Source organism: Ruditapes philippinarum, unplaced genomic scaffold (genome assembly GCF_026571515.1).
Source record: "Ruditapes philippinarum isolate M1 unplaced genomic scaffold, ASM2657151v2 ctg1588_1_1_1_1, whole genome shotgun sequence".
NCBI lineage: Eukaryota > Metazoa > Mollusca > Bivalvia > Venerida > Veneridae > Ruditapes > Ruditapes philippinarum.
This window is the reverse complement of record NW_026857741.1, coordinates 191,794-202,576: the sequence shown is the minus strand read 5'-3', so window position 1 is coordinate 202,576 and position 10,783 is coordinate 191,794.

Here is a 10,783-nt window from a genome sequence, read left to right as displayed (position 1 = left end):
ATTATTATTAAGATAGTGTTGAATTACATTTTGTAAAATAAATATGGCATCTATAGTTGATTTTCCTTTCCTGAAACCAAATTGACAGTCTGATATAATGCAATTCTTTGAACAAAAATGTTCAATTCTAGTATTTAATACAGTAGTAATAAAGTTTCCTTTTAAAAGGAAAGGCTTGCACAGTTGTGCCTTCATCCCAACCCTTTAAAATTGTGTGTTTTTTTGGTCTCAATTTATTATCACATTTTTTTTGAATTACGGTATTTGTATATCATAAAGGGTTTATTTAGTTGGATTTTTTTTTTTGGAAAACCGAATATTTTTTGTCAAAACGATTTGAAATCTATTCTCTATTGTATAAAACTAATAAAGAAAATGAATAATCGTAAAAATACTAACGTGATACTGAAGGAAAACAAGTGTGCACATTTCATTTCCCCTTTTTCGCAGCGAAATCATTCCTTTGCTTTATAGACAAGTAAATGCACTAAAATACTTCGTTACGTGGTACCAATCAATAAGCATGTATCAACTATGTTAATTTACACGATCACAAATAGACGATATCAGCACCAAACTCGTCACGCTTTGCTACTTTAACTGTACAGATCAGGGGAAGTAACCGCTGCGGGGAGTGGGAAGGTTAATGATATGCATGGGCTATTTTTAGATTACCTCACCATTACGGTCTAAACCGATAAATCAAGTAAAAATAGAAATCCTATTTATATAAACAAACTGGGATTACTGAAGTAACTAAAATAGCTTAGATTTCCGTAATATTACTTCGTCTGATTCCGCAGTATGACGGAATCGCCCGAATTGTCACGATTGCAATCGGAACTACATCGGCTATTATCATTAATCCGAAGAGTGACGGAAAAGGCCGAAAAGTTGCGATTGGCACGATTGGAGCTGGTTTCCCGTTCAATCATGCACCAACAGATGTAAGCAGGAAACCACCTAACCGGAACAAGTTTTCCATATGAAATGGCTTGCAGCCGTGGCTGCAAGCCAAAAAGTTTAGATAAACAACTTAGGAGAGTAATTCCCCTGTAATTTTTTACGTCAACTGAGTCACCCTTTTTGAACACAGGCACAATAACACCCTCTGTCCATTTATCTGGGAAAAAACCTGACTCTAAAATAATATTAAATAAATCACATATATGTCCACATTAAACACAACAAGTACATGATCAATGCTTAACATTTGTATCTCAGACAATAGTATTATTTTAAAAATAAAAGAAATAACGTTTAGTTACTATATACTGATAACTTTTTACTTCTGCAACTTACAAGTGGAAATAGAGCGTCCCAATTGTTATACAAGAGATTCAAAGAAGACAATTTTTCATAATAAAATGACACTTAATTATTTGGGACTAAACATCAATTCAAACGACGGTGTTTGGTTAAAAATATTCTATTATTTTATATCTATTTATGTTTTTTTGTTTTTAGATAATAAAATGAGAGTAAATTAATTTGATTATTTACGGTCTCTACAGATTATGTTATCCAAATTAAAATACTTTCTTTTGATCTTGTGGAATTTATTAATCATTTGAAAAATCATATCGATTTTCCATTTGCAACTTGTATTTTTACCAACACAAGCAATTAGGAATGTATTTTACTAAAGGTTATGTGCACGATTGAATTTTAGAATTGATTTTAGATAATTTACAAAATAATAGTTGATAGAAATATATCCCTGCTTGTATTAGAAAGTATAATGCTAAATTAATAATAATTGTCAAACTTTTATCAAATTTATATAGGGTAAGATTTTGTTGTTTCTATTTACAGTTTATTCTCGATAGTGTTGTAACATAGAATTTCTCTGTCATTTAACACATATGAATATTGTATCTAACTTTAATAAAATATTCGGAATAAAATATCTTATTGCTGTTTCAAGTAGGGTTTTGACCGTTAGGCGATATATTCATGCAATTGTTTTACAAAGATATATATATTTCCTTTATTTGTGTATTTTAGAATTGTTATATTTCAACATTAAAACATTAATCTTTTAGATTACTGTCAGCAGAATTGTAGCTTTACACACTTAAAATTTGCATTCAAGTAATTTTCAGTATCAATTATGTACTCATATTTACTCTAGCAGAAACATATTGTATGATAATTTCCATTACGGCAAGTATGCTGGTTTTGGATACCAAATATTTAATTTGAACAAATATTTAAAGTTGCACGCCTCAAGATGATCCAAAATATTTCAAGAAATTCAATCTTTACAAAAATGTATTCAGGTCTTACGAAAAGTAAAAAGATTCAATATTTAATTAATTATTTACATGGTATGTGCGATTAATGACTGGTTTTGCAGTATCAATCACTATAATTCTACTGCGTTACTAACGCAGTAAGAGGTATCTATGTATATTTTGTTTTTTTGTTTTGGTAATTTACGTGGATTGTAAGTGCCGTTTGCAATGTGTAAATTACTTTTTAGTTCACTTCACAATATTTTACTTTTAAATACATTTTAAAATTTTCATGAGAATAAGTATATATCTGGAGGCGAGCATGCCTCCAGAAACAAGGAAAGCAATTCACAAATTGTACACGGCAAAGGACTGCAAACATGTCAAAATATGAAAAACTAGCCTTTATTTCGTTAGTCACGCGGTACAAACATGAGAGGTGATTTATCACAAACCATCAATAAAAGGCATATGTTATAGTTTCACAAAGATATATATTATGCAGAATGAAAATTATACAGAGTAATTTATTTAAAGATATATATCACTGTATTCAAATTTGAAATTTCAATATATTGATAATCAATTGCAGAAATTGAAAAATAAACATGTTTCAAGCACATATTGCGTAGATATGCGTTCAAACTATACAAACTATTTAATTCAAAATTTCACCATTTTTGTGTTTGAATATTGAATTCTGCTTTAGCCGGTGCAACGGCGCGTAGACGGAACATGTACTTTCCAGTACCGTCCATGAACAGGTTCATTCTAATCGAGCCTGCAACATATTCAATACTGTCGTTTTAAGCGTCCTTGAGGGATTCTGTTTTCTCTTTTCTAAAACATTTAGACTGCTAGCGGTATCACATTTTATACATACGACAAGTGCATACCAATCACTGCTGAGACATCCGTGCCACCCGGTCATGGCTTGCACATTTGGCTATTCAGTTAGTACATATTTTTGAATTTTCCTTTTCAAAGACTAATGGTTTGTTTGAGGCAAAAGATAAACAAGTTTATATATTTAGCGTGGAAAGGGTCAATATCGCTTAAATTATTACCTCACTACAAATTTTGTACTGATAATAAATGTTATGAATGTCCGATCAGGCTTCCATGAACAGGCCCAATCAAACCGAGCATGCAGCATTTTCAATTGTGTCGTTTTTTGGCGTTCTTTAGGGATTTCGCTTTTCTCTATTTACATCGATATCGCCATACATATCTTATATTTCCGAAGACGTTTCAATTTGAATTGAGAAAAACATGTTGTCTAACCGTAATTTATTTTGATGAATAGATGTGTCACTAATTTTTCTAAGTTGCCTACGCAAATCTTCAATGTTTATCATTATCAGAGAAAGACATCAGTGCTTGTGAACTAACGTATTTTCTTGTAACATTCAGAAATCTGTAGCAAACTAAATGAATTTCAACCGTTTATAAGAAGAATAAGAATGCATTGATCAAATATCAATATTGCTTATTTGGTTTCGAGTCTGTGTGTTTTGTTGTGTGCCAATTAAAATAGAACTTTGTTCGTTTAAAGTAGTGAATAAAGGAATCCCAAAAGAAAGTTCAAAAATGACAAAATTGGGGAAAAAATGCAGGCTTGGTTTAAAAATTGAGCTTGTCTATTGAAGTTTCTGCAAAGTGCAAGCTACCATTCACACACCTTGCACTAGCAAAACGTTTTTTATAATTTCATCATTTATTAATTAGCAATCAGCAATACATTTGCCTTTGGTCATTAACAAACAAACAAAAAAAAACTTATGGCAAAGACTATTATACATAAATAACATAGACAAATAATGAAGTACAATATATGATCAGAAGACAGGTAAACTTTCAAGGGTATTTTGACGTAAACACAATGCTTCATTATATACTCTGCTACTTTAATTATAACCTTCCTCAATATATCAGAATCTCATCAAAGCTAAACATAGTATCGTTTGTTTAACTTGATTTTCCATATACAAATGATTTCAATAAATTTCACATGTGAGTGCATGCGGGGAAATACAATCAAATGAATAATGAATGATGTATCTCCTGGTATAATTGCAGATGATTGTGTACTGTCGTTGTTTTATAAAATTTAATATAAAAACAGATACGTAGATGATTAATGGTTAACAAGTAAACAAGAAAAGAAAGCAACGTTTGGTATCTGGTCACGTATCAGGCAAGTATTTTATGTCTTGCCTGAAGTAACATCTAGACACGTCACAAAAAATTCCGGTTAGGAATACTACCTCACGTACATTACCTGACCAAGTCACGTACAAAGCGATTTCTTTTAAAAATGAAGGAAAAGCAATTATAATTGAATAGAAGTGTCATTCGCGTGTTCCTGTCGTTAAACTTTTAATACAAGAGAGAACCTTTTTAATGTTTTTCTATATGTTTGCCGCTAAGTTAATTACAAAGTATTCTAACGTATGTTCTTGATTGTTTATAAGAAATTTGCTGCGATATGCAGCTATCTAAAAAGTGTCGAAAACATATTCAATTTGGGAAATAGTGTTCAATTTATTGACAGTTAAAATGGCTGCCTTTAATTTATATGTTACTGTTTTTATCATATCTATTTATTTCAGATATCTTTAACAATAATGGAATCAATAAGCCTGATATTGTTGGTATTAGCAGATGAACCTAATGTATACGTATTTTCCCTTTCATATTAAATATAGAAATTAGAAAACAAATGGTTAAAAGGCTACAGAAGCAAAAGAAGGTTCAGGTTATTTGCTAATTAATAATCCTTCAGAAATTATACAGGATATCAAAAATAAAAGCTTTTCAAAAACAAAACAAAAGCAATTCGGTGGTGTATTGAACCTTTAAAAAACACTCATTATTATTGAACAACCATGACATACTAAACGTCGAATTTTTAAAACAACCCCACTTGGGTCTTTACAAGAATGTATATGATATTTTTAAGATTCTCATGATTTGAGAAATAGATGCCTGTGTTTATCTCATGCAAATTTCTAGTTGTTTGTATGAATGTATGTGAATATTCACTAATACATACGTAATAGCAAGTGTGCGTGCGTGCGTGTGTGTGTGGCAATAATATGTTTTCTGTTCAGCTGTGAAATCGTTTTGTAATTTTATAAAAGCTGTTTTTTTTCTTCATACTTTAGTTTTTTAAAATCTTTTAATCTGTTTCTAGTCTCCTTTAATTTGTAATTGTCATTACTTTATCTTATCAGTAACGTACCAATCAAAATACTCTTGACAATATTTGTGATATTGAAATACAAATACTGAAACGAAACTGGAAACCAGCATTAAATAAACTTTTTTGATTATTGTTATTTTACAAGGTTTATTAGTGCATGTACTTTTCGCTCTACAGATAATATACAATATTCCGGTCATAAAGGTGATTTGGGAATATTCTGTCTTTTAAAATCAAACAGTTATAATTTTGTAACTACAGACCTCGGCCAAATTGCTTAATGCACTTTTTGGCATTTCAAGTACTTTATTATAGTCAAATGATTTTCCATGATCGTGTTTGTGTTTATTGATTGTCTGGGTTTAAGTCAAATCATCACTAAAAAGGTCATATGGCGTCTTCTAAGCTCTACTGGTGGGGAAGACCTCAAGTGCCCCTCAGATATAATTTTTGGTACGAGCGAGCACCAAGGTGGAAGTTATCTAGCTTGACAGCTTCTTCACATGTCATGATGAAAGCCAAAGTCCATGGCGAGGTTCAAATCCAAAGTGCTGAAGTTTGTATAATGTAAAATATACTGCTTAACCTTTACTAAAATATATTTCAAATATGCTCAAATGAGATATTTGAATATACTGCTTCTTGCTATGTAACATTTTTTAACACACATAGAAAATACGTTATGTTTTGAACTCCACAGACAGTATGTATACAAAGTGACATTACAAAATACTAGTAGTTGTTGTTTAAAGAAAGAACCAGACCTGACCAGCTATCCAAATTTCTTATTCAAATAAGACATATTCAGTTAGAATTCCCTAGACTTCAATAATTCGTTTGTAGTTTATGTAAAGATAGGCATAATATCACCTTAATAAAGTACTGATATATAAGGATATTTATCATTTGATCTAACAGAATATTGCAATATAATGTTTAACTTCACAACAAATATCAGAATTTTGTACAATACATTGTAGTTCCAGTCGTTTACATATCGAATTATATCCGAACACATACATTCAATCATGTTACATGTTACAGTGTTCCCTAAAGTACAAGTTTGCATGTTTAAACATAGCTACTCTGTTATTTACATGTATAGCACATAGAAATGTCAAACAATGCCAAACAAGTTGTAATGAATGTAAATAACATTTTGTAAAGTGCTTGGTTGATTCTTGATGTAAATGATATGATTGCAGAAAAAGTAACTGACAAGGGGAATAATCATCAGCTTATATTTTCTGGGAACATGCTTTGTTAATAATAATCATGTCATATGTCTTAGCCGGAAGGAAATGTTTACTGAGTGTAGAATTGACTAGTATGGCTTCTGTATAATTTTGCTACCCTCGTGATCAAAGATTTCTAGGTGTGTTTGTCTTGAAGCATCTGTATTTATTTTCAATGCTATTTATATGTACCAACCTTTGCTGTTTAAACGGTTTAAAACAGATATCATTTTTAACATAATTTAAGTACCACTTTATGCGTATAATATTGTTTTAACATACTAGTCTTTGCATGCAAATATCTTATGCTTGATCACATTATGTAAATAAAAAAATCTTCGTGTTACTTCATAATACAAACACCATTAGCCGTAGAAAACTTTTAAGTTTCATTTTTAATACAAATTTCCTCGGATATTTCATCTACAACGGACAATATGTTAAATAAAATAGCGAATATAATATACGATTATCATGTTAATCTTGAAACAATTATTTTAAATGATTAATACGTTCATTTCAATTGTATTCTTTGTGAATATTTGTGTTTTGATCAGAAATGATTTCATGCGCATTTTACTTCAGTCGTGACATAATGTGTTATTGTCAACGGACATTTGAACAATCTGGTTTTCAGTTAGATGGATTATCGGGAAAAGCAAACGCCCACATTCATTACAAAACAATTTAGACATGATTTGTTGCAATGGTTGTATTTAGACATTTTAGAAAGAACATTTAAAAGCTATATTGTTAATGTAGCACAGTTGATAGATGTGAAACGAGTATAAAGTTGCTTGAAGATCTTGCTTTCATATTGATACCATTTCGTATAGTATAACGATGATTAATTCAAACTAAACCATCTATCTTTGCGTAAATAAAAAGACTTGTTTTGAAAGGTTTTTTGACATACAATTTTGAAAAAGGAACAAAGCTTTAATTTTTTGATGGCACAATAATGAATTAATAAAAAATTGTTTTCCTTGTCTTAAACCCTAGCTATTAAGTAATGTGGGATTTAATACATTCTGTCACAGATAGATTTATAAAAATGTTTTTTGATTATAGTCAAATGCTGTTGTACATGTGCTAGTTCTGTTATGATAAACTCGTGTATAAGGTGCACCGAATATTACTGTCATGTCATATGTTTTCTTTATTGGAAATGTTAAGAATCGGATATTCACAAATAGAGTGTTCATATTAATTATGCCTTGAATTTACATAAAAAATCAGTGTAGCTAATTCTGTTGATTGTTATACATGTACTAGAAGCAATTAAACATGTATTGTAATATGTCTTAATAACTAATACTTTACATTCATTCATTATCCCTCATGTACAGACTCAATCAAACCGAGTCTGCAATTCTTATGTTATTTTGTTGTGATTAATGCTTCCGAGGGATCACTTTGTTTCCAGAATTTTGTACTTCACAACAGCAGGTGTCAAGTGCCGTGTTGAAGCCGTAAAAAGTTGCCCCGTACTTCACTTCAGTGTTGTTATATTTTCTGGTCCTTCGGGATCATTGATGCCAACACTGTAAAGTGTTGAGAATTGAGTACCGCTAAAGCCGGTGCTAGGGGGCGTGAGGGATGTTGCACTTATTCATTATCCCTCATGTACAGACTCAATCAAACCGAGTCTGCAATTCCTATGTTATTTTGTTGTGATTAATGCTTCCGAGGGATCACTTTGTTTCCAGAATGTTGTACTTCACAACAGCAGGTGTCAAGTGCCGTGTGGCAGCCGTAAAAAGTTGCCCCGTACTTCACTTCAGTGTTGTTATATTTTCTGGTCCTTCGGGATCATTGATGCCAACACTGTAAAATGTTGAGAATTGAGTACCGCTCAAGCCGGTGCTAGGGGGCGTGAGGGATGTTGCACTTATTCAGTATCCCTCATGTACAGACTCAATCAAACCGAGTCTGCAATTCTTATGTTATTTTGTTGTGATTAATGCTTCCGAGGGATCACTTTGTTTCCAGAATTTTGTACTTCACAACAGCAGGTGTCAAGTGCCGTGTGGCAGCCGTAAAAAGTTGCCCCGTACTTCACTTCAGTGTTGTTATATTTTCTGGTCCTTCGGGATCATTGATGCCAACACTGTAAAGTGTTGAGAATTGAGTACCGCTCAAGCCGGTGCTAGGAGGGATCACTTTGTTTCCAGAATTTTTTACATGCAATTTTTTCACAATTAGAATAATTATTCTGGTAAAAAGGAATGAGCGAATGATCTGAAATTATGCACACATGTTATTGGTCTAGACCTATATCAAATGGAAATTTCATTTCGAAAACATATTTCCTAGCCCGTCATGTTAATAAATCTTAGTGGAGTTCCTTTAAAGTGCAGTCGTAATCAGTATATGTAGGTACCTTTCAGTGGACTTTTTAAATTATTCATTTAACTTGAAATGTTGTCTCTCCATTTTATCTGAAGTAACCTCCTTTAAAGTGTTCTCATAAATTCTGAGAATAAGATATTGCGAAACTATTGCCGTAAGAGAAAAACCAAATCGGTAAAATTAACGCAAACCGAAATGACCAAGTAGCACTAATAATTAATAATGGTGTTCTTAATAAATTTTGGTGTCAAAGCTATATTACTTATAAAAATTAATAATATTTTTAATTCTTGTAATCGACTTATTTATTCTGTCTTCTTCTTTTATAAGTTTAAGAATCTAAAGAAGTAAGACGAGCTTTAATATTATTACATTGATCTAAAGCGGAGCAAAAAAGCAATGAATCAGAGATTGTAGCAAAAGTAGAATACCAACAATAAAAGGTTTTTGTATATGTATTTATATCTGGAAACGGAGGCAGACAAATAACTGGCTGTCTTGTTAATGTCAAATGTTACAATAAATGGGAGGACAGCTATAAAACTCTAGACTATTATTATGCTGAAATAAAAATATACAATTATATGAGAATTTGATTATAAAATGAGGTTTGACAGAATAATATTGCATGGTGATCGTTAACAGTGACTTTTTGCAAAGTAATTCATTGACGGTATGAATAGTACAAAATATTATTGGATGCATGTGTCATAAATATAATTAGAATATGTTGCATTAGCAAGTACGTATGTGTGTGGTCTTATCGGAGTCAGGGAGTATGATAAGTGCTTGTACACTTACATATTTTCTGAATAATCAGTTTACTACAACAAAATAAATTTCAAACGTTTGTTGAATCAAAACAAATATATCGAATTTCCAATAGTCATTAATACCAGTATCCTATTTTTTCTTTGTATCAGATTTGTATTGTAATTTAGATAAAAACAGGTATTAATGCCACCAATACTTAATATATCTGTTTATAACTTTAAGATATTATTTATTCTAGACACATAATGTTAAGCGTCTCCAAACATAGTACCTATTATTGTAGAATAAAAAAACGTGACCACATCTTATCAGAAACACGTCTGTATCATTTTTCTTGCATATCAACCACGTTTATCTACAGTTTACACCGGTGCTACAAAACCTGTCTCACACCCCATGTAAGACAAGTCGCGTATTTTAAATGACGCCATTGCCGCGCGCCTTTAATGAATGAATTGCGTTTTTAGGATGACGTCATTTAACCGTTATGAAGTTGTAAGTTCATACGCTACTATAAAAAAAGTGCGTAATGAGAATAACAGTTTTCGTTATTTCTCTTCTGAAATAATTGACATCTAATATGCAAGAAAAAGAATCAAACACCGGCTGTTACCACCCTAAACAGTCACCCTCGAGCTAGATATTCCGGTCTGTACCGGCAGCCAGTGTAAGATTCCTATAATCTGTGTTATTTTATCCATAATTGATTTTGAATCTTGTAACGATCTTTTCATAGAAAAGCTTATTTCCTAATAAAGTAAGAAACAATAAATTCATTGGACGGAAACTGCTTATGTAGGCTAAGGTCATGCCAAAATGATTCACTTGAATGTTTCTTGCATATCAGACTCAAATACCCTCTAGCTACATATTCCGGTCTGTACCGGCAGCCAGTGTAAGATTCTTATATTTTTCATCTCCTTCTTAATTTGATTCCGCATATCTAGATTATCAAATATACAGAAAACTTAAAAAGCGAC